The 15956-nt window shown below is 35.6% G+C and overlaps 1 pseudogene; it reads left to right on the top strand.

The window, feature by feature from the left end:
* Positions 1–8073, top strand: LOC131490617 (sorting nexin-19-like; annotated as a pseudogene).
* Positions 8074–15956: the final 7883 nt, after the last annotated feature.

Genomic DNA, 15956 nt, shown 5'->3' with positions numbered 1-15956 from the left:
ATGGAGAAGAGAACAAAAGAAGCAGACATGTGCCCTAGAGAAATTAATCTCTATCAGGTGTGTGAATATGCCACAGATAATATTCTGTATGGAAATGTACTTATTTTGGTTTTGTGACATTTGGGCAATGAGTCCTCATGTTACAATTACTTTTGAGCTCACCCCTTAATTCCTCCAAGCTTTCTCCAGGGACAGGAAACATCTCCAGCCTAATGAAGCTTCTTTGAGAGGAAGAAGGCATGACCATCAACTGACCGTTTACAGTGTTCTCTCTATACCACATAGTAGGATTGGATAACACATTATTTACCAGTTTTCCTCTCAACTATCTGCTGGGATTGCAAAGCGTTTTTCCAGTGCAGATGAAAATATTGAAACTCCAAGATACTTAAATAAATCTTGTTCAAGGCAGGTAAGAGTAATTATATAAATATGGTCTTGTGTATTAGTTGGAAAGTATCAAGACAAACACTGGTATCTGATTGTGCAACATGGTCAGAACAAAGTACGTATGTGCTTTCCTACTAAATACCAACAATTGTTCATTACTTCTAATATGACTGTGGTGATAGGTATAAATCATAGAAATAACCACTTACACAAGTCAACCAACGGAAGGCAGGAAAAAGAACTCCATCACATGATAAAACCTATAAATATTCCTAAATTAACTAATAATTCTTGATAAGATCTAGAATACTCTTAAGCCTACAAGATATTACTGAGACAGGTACATCTGAATGGCTCAGTCGGTTAAGCATCCGACTTCGGCTCAGGTCATGATATCACAGTTTATGAGTTTGAACCCCACTTCGGGCTTTGTGCTGACAGCTCAGAGCTGGGACCCTGCTTTGGATTCTGTGTCTCCCTCTCTCTCTGCCACTCCCCTGCTTGAGCTCTGTCTCTCTAAAAAAATAAATTAACATAAAAAATTGTAAAAACAATATATTACTTACTAAGACAACAAAGAAAAGAGTTACTCTTATTGCATTTATTGTTTTTAATAAATTAATATATTAATAAAAGCAATTACATAGATGTCATAAAAAGAAATAATCAGGACTCAGTTCTGCCATTAGTCTGCCAAGTCATTGTAAGCCAGCTAGTTTATGACTTTCAGCCTCAAATTCCTTATTTATAAAATTCTGGTATTGGTACAGGTTGGAATTCCTCTAATCAGCAAAACACTGTTTCTATTCCTGCAGCAGACAAAGGAGAGCATATAACTTTGTATCTTCCATCAAGGGTGATCTGCAAAAAAAAGAATAGAGTAGGAGGTAAAAGGGTAGAAATAGAACCATTGGCTTCTACTATGTGCAAGGCAGTGTGTAGGGTGCTTTACATAGAACACCAAAATAGATCTCACCAAAACTCTCTTAAACCAGGACTTCTATCTGCACTTAATAGAGAAAAATATGCTATAAAATATGGTTGGGTCAGAATTTTAACTATGCTACAAAGTAGAAAGAAACAACTAGATAATAGAGGCAGACAGGGAATTTTGAGATGACAGAAGAATGAGTAATTCCTTTTCAGAAGACTTTTTTTTTTTTTTTTGATGTCATTGAATCTAGGAAAGTTTAGGTTGCAAACACTAGAACTTTTCCAAGTCCCTTACTTGAGGTTGGAAGTGAAACAGCCAAGAATGTATCACGGTAATAAAGATTAAGAAATTGATTCTTGTTCTAAATATCTTTGCTCATTTGGCTGCAAACTTTCAATGCTTCCTTGGAACTAAAAATATAAATCTAGGCAGTCATGGCTCATTCTTTATAGTAAAACTTCTTTGAATTCATCTTGCTGAGAGTCAATTAAGAATTGAATGTTAGTCCTCAAGTTTTCCTACATGTCTATTTGGGCCCTCTCTTTTTTCTAAGCTAATGAGGTCTCCACTTTCACTTTGACCTTATCATGCTCATATTTGCACTTCACATTTTTCCAGGTGAGAAATATCACTTTGCTGGTACCCATCATCTTCCTGCTTTGGAAAGAATCTCCTGCCCATCTTTTCTTGGGTTCATGTGTATTAAACTGTATACCGTTGTCTCACATATGGGGATTGAACTGCTATTCTTAAAAGGGCAATTAAGTGACATGATCAGAAAAACACTGAAGACATTGCTTGAAGCTGATAAATCCATCACTGCCCAATAATTTTCAACAAATACATGATTATAAAATATAGACAATTCTATAATCCAATGGTAAATTTAGGACTCCCTTTAACGTAAAATGAAATGTAACCACTAGTTAGACGTTTAAAACTATTTGAAGGAAAAATTAGCCCCTGTTGGTTACCTGAGCTACAGGGTGCTCTGAGAGGCATCTTGATAAATGAAGCTCCATAACTATTTATTGGTAGAGGTTTCCAGAATATCTTTAAAGTGGTTTGTGGGAACAAAAATGAAATGCGCCTTCAACAAAGTTTAGAAGTAAGAACACCACTCAAGATAAAACCACAAAGTTGTTGTCTGGTTCTGGAATATTGAATTTGAAGCTATCTGGGAATACACAATGGAGAGATAAGGAATGTCTATAGCAGGAAGAGCCTTAAAGGCCAGGCAAAGGGGCTTCACCTTTCTGTGAAAGCACTAGAGAGTCAGGAAGTTATTTTTTTAAGGAGGTGAGACACTGGAGTCAAGGATTTCATTCATTCATTAACTCTTTCTATTTCTATCATCTAGCTATTCCTCCCAGTTGGTGACCTCTTTTCTATTATGTATAGTATTCAAGGAAGCTACTGCCCACATCGTGCAATAGAAGTAATGCACGCAGAGAGATCCTTTTTGGCTTGACCAAATGAACGCTCCAAACTGGGGTTTTAAGTATCAATAACAACATTGAGGTGTTAGGGATTCACAGCCACTAGGTCACTAATATTGATGGCCGCTGGTTAGTACAATAGCAATGATGATTTACTGGCTAGAATACTGACATACAAGCTACTAGAAATGCAGCCAGCAAAAGCCCCAAAAACATCCTGAATGAATCCCCAAAGGACATGTAGACGGTTACTTGTCAGACAGCTGTGCCAACCCAAGACCTCAGCAGTGGTGACCTGGGCTCAGAGACAGAGTTCACTGACACAACTCTGGATCTGTTTCTCTTGCTGCTAATGGAACAGAGGAGATGACTATGTGTAGAAAATACGCAGAAAGTTCTTCATTTTAATTTTGGTATTCTGATTCAGAAGTGGCTAGAGGTGCAAGTGGCCGATCTAACATGTCTGGAGTATAGTGCCTCTGGCTTCTTTAGGAGTCCATCTGGCATGGTGGAATTCTGTGTAAGTATCCACAGTCTATAAGAACCCAGGAACAGAAGGTGGCTTCTGAGACATAGTCTTTGCAAAGCCTGATGGGGGTTCTACCAGATGTTATAGTAAAAATTCCTAGAGTGGACAAATGTTGGCTGAGCTGCAGTCTAATTCTGGAGTCTCTACTGCAACCCCTCATCAACAAGCATTTGATTTACTGCCTTTAGGATGTAATCCTGGGATTCTCAGATAACAGTACCTCTGTTGAGGGATCTACCATGATCACATCAGTCTCAGGTACTCCGGGGTAAGAGGATGGATGTCTCCCCTTAGCCATAGATGAGAAATGGTTGGGAAAGGAGAACTACTTTGCTACTGAGAGACCAGTTGGGAAGCCTGTGCCCTCTGGAACTGGGTTTATCTCAGAAGTTCTGCTTGGGGTCTCCGTGGAAATCTTCCTCCCAGTTCTACTCCATTTGTAGCAGGAGATAGGGCAATGTATGTGCCAATAGCATGCATACCTATTTCTATACCTGTAAAAAGAGTATATATGACATTGTCTGCTTCTTGTCTTGCAGAATAGCTTTGGCTTACACCCATTATCCTATCCATATTATTTCAATCTCTCCCATTTATTCTGTTATGTATCTAATACTTATAGTCAATTATTTGGTGTTCAAGCTAGCCAGATTCATGCAACTAGGAACTCTGCATGATTGAAGAGTTTTGAGCAGAGGAATGACCAAGTTTGCATTTAAGGTTTTACACTTAGGGCTGAACTTGAATAGACTGAGACTGAATCAGATTTATGACAGGAGCACATAGGCAGTGGCACTTAGGAAGGAGGAAACAAATAATTTTTGTGTGATTATGTAACAATGCTTCCCCAAAAAGTTCTATTGGATTTTGAACTGGGAAACATTCTTAATCGTCTCCCATCAACCGTATCCAGTCAGAGACAAAGCATATGGTGCAATATGTTGCACATTTAGGCAATTGCTTAAAAAATTTTTGACAAACTTATATTGGGTCACTAGTTTAATGAGAACCCACACATTATTGCTATACAGTTTGTGAAGCCATGGCCTAAAATGTATGATATAATAATAAGGATGTCTCTATAATTTTAGGGACTTAGGTTTAAGTTTCCTTTTAAGAGAGGTGTGTGTGTGTGTGTGTGTGTGTGTGTGTGTGTGTGTGTGTTTACTAATAACATTCTGTGGATATAGAAGAATATGAAGAGAAAATATCTTTCAAGGACCTAAGAGTAGTGATGTGTAAATGATTCTGTTCTTAAGAAGCAAGATAAAACCATAAAGTCTGGAAATTTCCTTACCAAGAATATCCTTACATTTTTTTTGTACACTAAAGAAATGCATTTTTCAAACTTTTAGTATATATGTTGATCGTATGGGATGTTGCTAGAAACCAGAGTCTTAATTGGGCTTTTTTTGTGTATGACACATAGGGAATGATAAGCAAATGTGAGACCCTCATCTATGGACATTTCCAAGTTTATGTACTACATCCCATAACTGGCTATAACTCATCCTCAAGGAAACCACATCTAAGTATACATTCCTGAGAGTGACATCATTATGAAGAAAACTTACTAATTTAGTTAGTCCATTTTTTATATATTATATAAATTATAATTATTATATAAATTATATATTCATCTGTTATTTAAATGAAGCATATTTTTTAATAATAAAAAAATGATAGTACCATTTCCAAACCTCTACGTCCTCAAACGCTGTGTCTAAAGTCAACTTCATTCAAATACCTAATATTGGTTTATTCTTTTCTACTTCCTCCGCTATAATTCCAATAGTAATTTGGTAGGATTATATGACAAAATCCTACATCTTGATCATAATTCTTACTTTTTGATTGAATCATCAAACATGTCAGCATGTTAACTGTTGTTAGCAATGAAAGTTTGTAATTCATCTGTAAGTTATTTACACTAACAGGTTCTGAGTCCAGCTTTGAAAACTGACAACGTGCCAAGTGGAGACTGCTGCTTAGATCCCCCTATTTTGGGATAGCCCGCATTATTAGAATAAGTCCCCTAGATCATATAACCAGACGTTCCCAATGAACCCATACACTCTCTATGCCCCATACACTATGATCTGTCTTACTTCCCATCCTCTACTTGTGATTTTTCTCCCCACTTTGGCATGCTAACCTTTATTTCACCAAGCAAGCTGTCCATTCAAGGCCCAAATGAAACTATCTCTTCCATGTAACATCATTTGAGTAAAAGGATATACTATAAACTTTTCTTTTTACTACATTAATTTAGCAATAATATTAATGAAGTCAATATTTATCACCACAGTTACTCCTGGGGTCTCCCTTACCCTTTTCTCTTCCCAACGATCTGTGAAAGCAGATTAGTGATGTGATGCATAGATCCAACGTATAGGGAACTGAGGCATGAAGAGATTTTAAAACCTTCTCTGGGCCCCATAGTTCTGTGATTCTAGCGCTGCGATTTGACTGCAGCTTAACCTAAACTCAAAATGAACAGTGGATACATTTAGTCATCCTTTGCTGATGCTAATTTCCCTCAACTTCTGTGTTGCCTTTTCCACCACACTAAACTTGCTGACGAATTCATACTCTGACTTCTGATAAATTGTTTATGTTTCTCAACTTCTCGTGTGTGTCTTCCAACCACTGCCTTGAGGGCAATGTATCCTACCAAATGATTAATCCATAGAAGGGAGCTCAAGAAATAGCTGTTGAATAAATATCTGTGCACATTATGGAGATCATTCCCTGTTGGCCGATACGCAAGATCAAGGCTCTATTGATTCTAGACTAAAGTGACTGAGAAAAATGCAAAATTGTAATAGGCATCACAATAGGCCAAACAAGTCTAATAAAGCTGTTTGTTTGTTTTGTTTTGTTTTGTTTTGTTTTGTTTTGTTCGGGCTTAGTTTGGTTTGGTTGTTGTGTAGTTCCTGAATTTACTCAGCAATAGAGTCAAGATAGCTAATAATGTCAGTGATGGTAGGAATCTAGTGCCTAGAATCCTGTAGAGCCTGTACTGAGGATTTTATTCTAAGCTTTCCCTTTCTTTGTGATTCCCAGTTTCTGAAGAGTGCTTTATTTAGCATAACTTGGTAGGATTTGAGATATTATATTCTTATAAAGGGGGAAAATGAGGTGTTTCAAAGTATCTATAAATATTATTCATTTGGTCTTTAAGAAGATTTTGCATCAGTTTGGGGTCTAAAAATAGAAGAAATAAATCTCTTTTACAACATAAACACACAGGAGCCAAATTCCCTTTCAGCAGAGAAAGCTCTGTGGTTACTGGAGTGTATACAATTATAAACTCAATTGTTAAATCAAAACACATCCCAATCACCCTAGCATGTCGCTTTTAATGGGCAATACATTCCCAAGAAGGCAAGTTCTCTGCTAACAATATTGAACCAAATCATCAAAATTCAAAGACGGGTCTATAAAACGTGAAATTCCATCAACAAAGTGCGCAGTGGGCCACAGTGTGTAGATTAATGGGCAGCCTGTCAAGTATTTTAATGTATGCCTCAATCGTTGAAACACATGTGATGATTAGTAAAGTATTTGGCCCAAGCAATAAAAGATATAAAATAAATTAAAATCATGACACTTTCTGAATTAATAAAGCCTTTGGTTAGGCTGTATTGATAAATCACAAGCACAGATTAAAAAGCCCCCATAACTAGATACATCCCCACCCACCCACCCCCACCCCCCTGGGGCACGCTGAGATCTCACACTGACCTCTTCCAATGGCATCTTCCTAAGTGAGGATCTCTGTTAAAAGGTGAATACTATGTCTCTGAAGAATCTTAGAATATGACTACTCATTGGTTTAAGCCTTGAATATAAGCCATCATCTATACCTAACATCACTCACTCACATTTCTTTTGGCTTCCAAAAATTAGATTTCTTTTTCCTAAGCTCTTAATGTCAACTTTGCCCAACAGGGGCACTCATAATTTGGAGGGGTGAGAGAAAATCTTCATCATTAAATACTGCCTTTTGTAGGTAGGCTATTCCAGAAGGTAAGGCACATTACTGTTATTGAAGGATTAAATTGTATTCATGGTTTGCTTTCCTCGGTTTGCTATTCATTTCAAAAGTCCATTAGATCCAGCACCAGAAGTTGAAACACATGTGAAGTATTTTTGCACCAAAAATATAAAAGCCAAAGTATTTTTGCACAAAAAAAAAAAAAAAAAAAAAAAAAGATTCACGGTCATTGCTCTTTAGGACCTCACAGTTCAAAAACTGAAAGTTACTTACAATAAAAATACAACGTGGAAAATTCTATGAAAAGAGTAACAGCGGGATGTGATATGAGTAATTTATGTGGGACCTAACTGAATCAGGGTGTTGCAAGAACATCAGGGAACTTTCCTCAGGGAGTCAGTACAAGAGGGTCATCTAGGACAATGATAATGAAGATATTTCTGGATGAGGATATGAAATGAAGAAAGTATTCTTCCATGCAGTGGAAGATATTTAGCTTGGACAGGAGGAGACACTCAGGGTGACAAAAGGGAAAGAGTTGCCGCACATCTCTTTTCAATTATTTGACATTGGATTAACTTTTTCCCAATAATCAAAAGACAAGAAATCTATCAGGAGATAAATTTAGCTCTTTCTTTCTTGAACAGCTTTCAAAAAAATAAAACGAACTATTTCTGAAGGCAACAAGCTCCCCATTGATAAAGTGGCTCAGATGTTGAGCGACAGTGTGGCAGCATTGTGGAAGGTTTCAGCCTTGGTGGTCTATATCCCTGTGAAATGAGTCAGATGTTTCAAAGGGGAGAGCTAGCCTCTGAAAGTCATTTTCAGGGCAGTGTACTCATGATAACTCAAAGTTGCCTTTTAGCATAGAGTTTTGCAAGAAATAGGTAAACATCTTGTCATATACTTACACTTCTTGCCGGATATGTAAATACCTTGTCTTCGGCCCAGATAATGAAATGTATGTTTACACTTCTGTCCCTGTTTCTCCTGTACTTTAGTAAAATTTCTTTAGGCTATGTAAATTGGTAAACTGTTTTAGTTGGTTAATGGTTTGGGCAAAACAAACTTTGGGATGAAAATAAGAGAGTTAACAACTATCATACCCATGGAAAGTAAAAATGTACATGTGTGCATTTTTAATGATGGAAACAGAGATAAATGACCACTGCAGAAAATACTGGAAAATAGGAAAAGTAAAATGCACACAAAAATATGTTTTTAAAAGTCTCAGCTATTGGTTACCTTTTTCCCAGGATATGCATTTTAATTTGGAATCACTATTTTGTATATTGTTTATATATCATTTTTTAGTGTTTATTCATTTATTTTAAGGGAGAGAGAGAAAAAGAGAGAGAGAGAGAAGAGAGAGAGAGAGAACGCATGCAGGGGAGGTGCAGAGAGGGAGGGAGAGAGGACAAATCCCAAACAGGTTCCATGTTGTCAGCACAGAGCTTGACATGGGACTCCATCCCACAAACCGTGAGATCATGACCTGAGCTGAAATCAAGAGCCAGATTCTTAACCAACTGAGCCACCCAGGTGCCCCTATATAGCTTTTTAATTTTCTATTATATAATGAGCAATTTATATATGATTAAGCACTATTGAAACTTTTTAAAGCTGTACAATAGTATATCCTACATTTGTACCATAATTCATTTAATTGATCCCCATTGTTAACTTGACCTGTTATCTATAATATGACAAAACTTGTATTTCAAACAGTATTTTTAAGCTCAACCAATTAAAAATATTTTTGTATTTCATTTTTCTTAAAAATGTAGAAGCAATAAAGGACTATGTTCTTATTTTTAAAATGTTGAGATAACTAGAAAGAAATTCTATGATCCTTCCTAGAAGTAAGAATTATTAGAAATTGAGGGACCACATGTCCCAATTTGTACCTGCTGATCTGGTGTAGTTGTTAATGTAGTGGAGATATTTTCAATTCATAAAAATATCCCAGTTGGAATGACAAATCATATAATCACCTTAGTTAAGAATTTGTAGGGTGTATGTGTATTTCTTTTACATATTTGTAACTATATAACTTCTTTTATATTTATATATATAAATTTGTTGTCAAGTTAGCTAACATACAGTGTATATACTGTGTGCTCCTGGTTTTGGGGGTAGATTCCCATGATTCATTACTTACATACAACACACAGTGCTCATCCCAACAAGTGCCCTCCTCACTGCCCATCACCCATTTTCCCCTCCCCTTGCCCCCCATCAACCTTCAGTTTGTTCTCTATATTTAAGAGTCTCTTATGGTTTTCCTCCCTCTCTGAAACTATTTTTCCCCTTTCCTTCCCCCATGGTCTTCTGTTAGGTTTCTCAAGTTCCACATATACAAATTTTAAAATAGAGTTATTGCATATATTTTAGCAACTTAGTTAATAATAATATTTCTCAGAGAACTTTCCATAACGAAATATGTGGCTCAGACTGACTTCTTTTAGCTTTGTGATATTCCTGAATATAAATGCACAAAATGGTATTAATTCAGATGATAATTGTTTCTAATTATGATGTCAAAGGATGATTTTTAAAAGGCAATATGATGACTTTTACACGGATATAAAATGAAAACTTGTCAGATTTCTTTAACTTATCAACGAATGAAACTAATGAGATGCTAGAACTGGTTCAAAGAATTTAACACAGAGACAAATAAATATACAAAATGAATCTATAGATACATTCAAAATTGGTCAATATTTACAGCTCCAAAGGATATAATTCAGTTGTATTTAAATGTAGATACACTATTAACATTATTATTAGTTTTCTACAATTTTCTACAATTTTTCAAAGAAAATGACAGGCAGAGGTAATTTGGAGGGTGTGCTAGAGGACCTCTAATAGAATTTTATATTCTATTCATATATTTGTCATTGTTAAGACTGCTACAAGGGACATTTTTATATGTAATATTTTCTCATGTGAACAAATATGAGATACTTACCTGGAACCACTGGGTCAAAGTGTCAAATTCCATCCTTCTTCCCTTCCCTTCCTCTCCCTTGCCTTCCGTTGCCTTCCCTTCCCTTGCCTTCCCTTGCCTTCCCTTCCCTTTTCTTCTCTTCCTTTCTCTTCCTTTCCCTTCCCTCCCTTTCTTCTTCTTCTTTCTTTCTTTCAATATTTTTTTGTTTATTTAGCTTTATTTTACTGCCAGCTGCCTTAAAAGTACTATTCCAATGTATATGCTACCATGAACTATCTATAAATGTATCATTTCTCCTACAAATAAATTCTCCTTAAAATTTCTGGAGTTACATTTCTCCTTAAAAATACTGGAGTTACTCTTTTATTCTTTAATCTGATCATTGTTTTGATTCCCATTGCCTCAATTACTAATAAAATTGAGGATCTTTTCATATATTTTTTGACTTTTGATGTTTTTCTTATTTAAATTAATTATCCATATGCCTTTTCCCTTTTAAGTTTTTGTTCATCATTCATATAAGAGAACTGCTTATATATTTTTGATAGTTATTACCTTGTATATAAGTTGAAAATGTTTTTGCAATTTCTTAGTTGTCTTTTAAAAATATTTCTCTACAATCTATAATCTATCTATCTATCTATCTATCATCTATCATCTATCTATAATATTTATCATTTGAAGAATTTGTGACAGTAGAATTCGGTGCCATTAAATACATTTACAATGTTGTGCAACCATCATGATTATCTATTCCCTGCATTGCCTAAATGGGGTTTCTCTTAATTGGATGGGGGCTCCCAAATGTGGGGCGACTATTGGATGCAAGCGTGTGGTGGGGGAGGTGAAAAAATTCACCTGATGTCAAACAAAGGAGATAGAAGTTCGTTGAATACATTGCCAAGGGAGTGGGGGCAGGACAGCTGAAAAAGCCTGTCTGCAATGAGGTAGTGGGAGAGGGCTGCTTTTAAGGAAGGAAAGTGAGAAGGTATGGCGATGCATGAAATTTTCCCTTTTTTAGTAACTATGCCTAGTTTTAAGTAGTCCATTGGGTAGTTAGGGCCTAGGGACTTTTTTAACTTTATTTATTCATTTTGAGAGAGAGAGAGAGAGCAGGAGCAGAGGAGGGTCAAGGAGAGGAAGAGAATCCCAAGCAGAATCTGCACTGTCAGCTCAGAACCATATGCAGGACCTCAAGTCACAAACTGCAAGATCATGACATGAGCTGAAAACCAAGAGGCAGAGGCTTAACCAACTAAGCCACCCAGGCATCCTGGGGCCTATGGATATTTTGAGGTGTGTTGCCTGGTTGGCCTGTTTGCATTCAGCCAGGTGGTTGCTGCGGGCCCTTTGCACATTCCATTGCTCAAGCCTGTTTGCCTGAAAGCGGCCTCCACGTACCCCCTCTTTTTTATCATCCTCAATAGAGACTTCACCACATCAACAATAATTCCCCATCTTTCCCTTCCCCCTCTCCCAACTTCTATTCTACTGTCTGGTTGTCTAGGTATCTCGTATATGTGCAATCAGACAAGATGTGTCCTTGTTTGTCTGGCTTATATCACTTAGACTGATTCCAAGGCTATTTATGTTGCAACATATACCAAAATGTATTTTCTTTTTATGGTCAGTAATAATACATTTTTATTGTACTGTATGCCACATTTTGTTTATGCATGCATCTGTTGATGGACATTGGATTGCTTCTACCTTTTGGATATTGTAAATAATGTTATTATGAACATTGGTATAAAATTTATGTTTGAATCCCTGCTTTCAATTCTTTTGGATATATATGTAGGGCTGGCATTGCTGGATGCTGGGGTAATTCTCTGTATGACTTTTTGAGGAATTGACAGTTTTCCACAGCACGTGCACCATTTTACATTCCCACCTTCAATGCACATGCCCCAATTTCTCTACATACTCCTCAATGATTATTGTTTATTTTTTTATCTTTTTATCCTCCTTTTTCTTCTCTTTTCGAATTTTTGTTCAAATTCTAGTTAACATACAGTGCAATATTAGTTTCAGGCATAGAATTTAGTAATCCATTACTTACATATAACACCCAGTGCTCGTCCAACAAGTGTCCTCCTTAATTTCCAGTAATAGTCATGCCAATGGGTATAAAATGGCATTCCATTATAATTTTATTTGCATTTCCCCATGACTAATGATGTGGAGTATCTTTTCCTATGCCTAGTGACCATTTGTAGGCCTCTCCTTCCTTTGTACATTTTTAGATGGAGTTTTCTTTCTTATTAAGTTTGAAGAGTTTTCATAAATTCTACATACCAGACTCATCATTTCCTCACTCCCATTTTCTGGGTACTTCCTTTGATGCACATAAGTTTCTATTTTTGATGAAGTTCAATTTATTTACTTTTCTTTGTTGTTGTTGCCTAAGATTTTGCTGTCACATCTATGAAATTGTTCCAAATGCAATATCTTGAATGTTTTCTTCACTGTTTTCTTCTAAGAATTTTATAATTTTAGTTCTTCCATATTTCTCATTTCTGCAAAAAAAGGCTGTTAGAATTTTAATTGTAGACCACCCTAAGGATCTTTATTGACATCATTATTTATTATTTGTTACTTTTACCAGCCCCCCAAAATTATATATATACACATACACACACATCTAGATAGATAGATAGATAGATAGATAGATAGATAGATAATAGATAATAGATAAATATATGTAATTTGGGAACGCACATATTACTTTTTACTTATTGTTGTCTGGATTTTGTATTATGCTCATGATGTCCTTCATTAACCCCTTCCTTATAGTAATAAGTCCATATTATATAATTTCTTATATTTAAAAATGTAATGTTCTTTATAACGTTTAATTTTTTTAAATATAATTAATATAGGCATACTTAATTTTATTGTGCTTTAGTTTATTATGTTTTGCAGATACTGTGTTTTTGATACATTGAAGGTTTTTGGCAGCCCTTGATCAAGCTAGTCTATTGGCACCATTTTTCCAACAGCATTTACATACTTCATGTCTCTGTGTCATATTTTGGTAATTTTTGCAATATTTCAAGCTTTTTCATTATTATTATATTTCTTATGGTGATCAGTGACTCTGTGAAATCTCACCTGATGGTTAGCATTTTTAGCAATAAATTAATTTATAATTAAGGTATAATTAATGCTTTTTTAAACATAATGCTACTTCACACTTAATAGACTCCAGTACAGTGTAAATATTACTTTTATATGCACTGAGAAACCAAAAACAAATCATTTGACTTTCTTTATTATGGTATTTGCTTTATTACAGTGACCTTGAACTGAACCTGTCTGTGTATGGATCTGACTTAATTTTTCTTCAATTCCACACTAATTGCTCTAGGAATAACACTTTTCTCAAAGAGTAAGCTCTGAATAAGGTCAGAAAGTCACAACACTCTGAGAATAAGATTTTTTGAGAGAGTTGTAAAACATTTTGATCTTTTTGAGGAGTTCCAAAACCCATTCACTCATCAACAATGCTGCTGATTCTCAAGACTGCCAAGAGTCTGGAAAAGGGTCAGGGCATTGGTAGTAATGCATTTCTTTCTGTAAAGAATATATATATATATATATATATATATATATATATATATATATATATATTTGCCTTTTCCAGCATCTATAAGCTGTCTTTATCCTTTGTTCCATCACCACATCTTCCATCTTGGAAACTAGTAAAGGTGAGTCCATTTCTTCACATATTGCACCTTTTCTTCTGTTTCCCCTTCACTTTGAACACATGTGGATAACTGTCTATTACCTATCTTAAGATCAGCTGATTAATAGCTTCAATTCCATCCACAATATTAATTCCCTTGGCCATGTATCATAACACATAAATAGGTGCCAGAAATTAGAGCATAGATATCTTTGGAATTATTATTCTTTTTATTCTTTTATTTTATTTTATTATTTTATATTTTGTATATTTTTATATATTTTATATTTTATTATTCTTTTTATTATTACTATTATTCTTCCATAGTCACACTCTGGCCCTTCCAAACTTTTGTATGCCAGGGTGGATGGGTCTTTTCACCATGTCTTCATATTTAAAGTCTTTAATTGTCTTCACTTTGCACCAAATCTCTCTCAGAAAGAAAAAGTTGCATGAATATTTTATATTTCAGAATACATTGTCTAACTACACTGCTTTATTCTATTTATGTTTTCTTTCATACTTGATCACTTAACTTTGCATTAAATTCTAGATTCAAAATTATTTTAGTTCAGAAATTAAGTCACTTGCTCTACTCTATTTTGAAATTAATTATAGCTGATAATATTTAATGAGACCATTGTGGTGATTATTTGAAATTAATCAAACTTTCTTTGGAATTGCTCTTAGAGTTTCTATTTGGCCTGAGTTTGACAACAGAAATAACCAGATTGATTAGACCCAAGTGATAAACTAACAAAAAAACCTGTGCTTGTTAAGTTCAAGAAAATAAAGCCAAACTTACAAGCCATATTGGTTTTTTACTGCTGACCCAGAATGACCATTGACCGGGAGGTTTCAAACAACATTCATTATCTCACACTTCTGTACTTCAGGAGTCAAAGTTGGTATCTTTGCTCAGGGTCTCATGAGGCCAAAATCAAAGTATTGGCAGGTTGCTTTCTCATACAGAACTTAAGATATTCTTCTAAAGTAATCTATATCATTGGAAGACTTTATTTCATTGTTGTTGTTGATGTATGAGGGTTTTTGCTTCTTTCATTGGCTGTTAGCCAGATGCCACTTTCAATTCCTTATAGGCCTGTCCTGGGTTCCTTTCATGTGGACTCCTCCAACTGTAATGCCAGTGGGAGATAGTCCCAAGTGCTAAATCCCTGTTATGCCTCATGTCTTTTATGACTTCCTTACCTCTACACCCAGATATAAAGGACTAATGTGATTCATCAGACCCACTTGCCTAATCTCTTTCGCTTAAAATCACCAGTATCCAGGGGCGCCTGAGTGGCTCTGTTGGTTGAGAGTCCGTCTTCGGCTCAAGCCATGATCTCACGGTTCCTGAGTTCGAGCCCTGCATCGGGCTCTGTGCTGACAGCTCAGAGTCTGGAACCTGCTTCCAATTCTGTGTCTCCCTCTCTCTCTCTGCCCCTCCCCCACTCTCACTCTGTCTCTCTCCCCTCCAAAAATAAATAAACGTTAATTTTTTTTAAAATCACCAGTGTCCACCCACATAACCTAGTCAAAAGTAAAATCCACCCTATTCACAATCCCAGGGATTATGAAGTACGTGTACTCAAGAGGTGAGGATCTTGGAAGCATCCTTAGGAATCTAACACAATTGCAAGTCTATGAGGAAATTGGAATCTTGAAATTAAAAATCAATGTTGTAGAACCAAAAATGTGAAATAACCCAAATTAAGGGCTAAATAATCAAATTTGTTAATTGCTTAGTCACAATTCAAGAGATAATTAGAAACCTATTATAAATGAGAAGAAAGCATTTATAATAACTCAAGGAGGGACAAAAATATATCAAATACAAGTGATAAAATGGAGATAAAGTGAAATAAATCAGAGAAAGACAAAAACTGTATGATCTCACTTATAGTTGGAATCTAAACAAATGACCCTGAGCTTATAGGAACAGAGAACAGATTGGTGGTTGCCAGAACTTGGAGAGGGGGTGGTAGTGATGGGTGAAGGTTGTCCAAGGTTATAAACTTTC

The sequence above is a fragment of the Neofelis nebulosa genome, chromosome 2 (genome assembly GCF_028018385.1).
Source record: "Neofelis nebulosa isolate mNeoNeb1 chromosome 2, mNeoNeb1.pri, whole genome shotgun sequence".
Classification (NCBI taxonomy): domain Eukaryota; kingdom Metazoa; phylum Chordata; class Mammalia; order Carnivora; family Felidae; genus Neofelis; species Neofelis nebulosa.
This window is presented reverse-complemented; position numbering and strand designations above follow the sequence as displayed.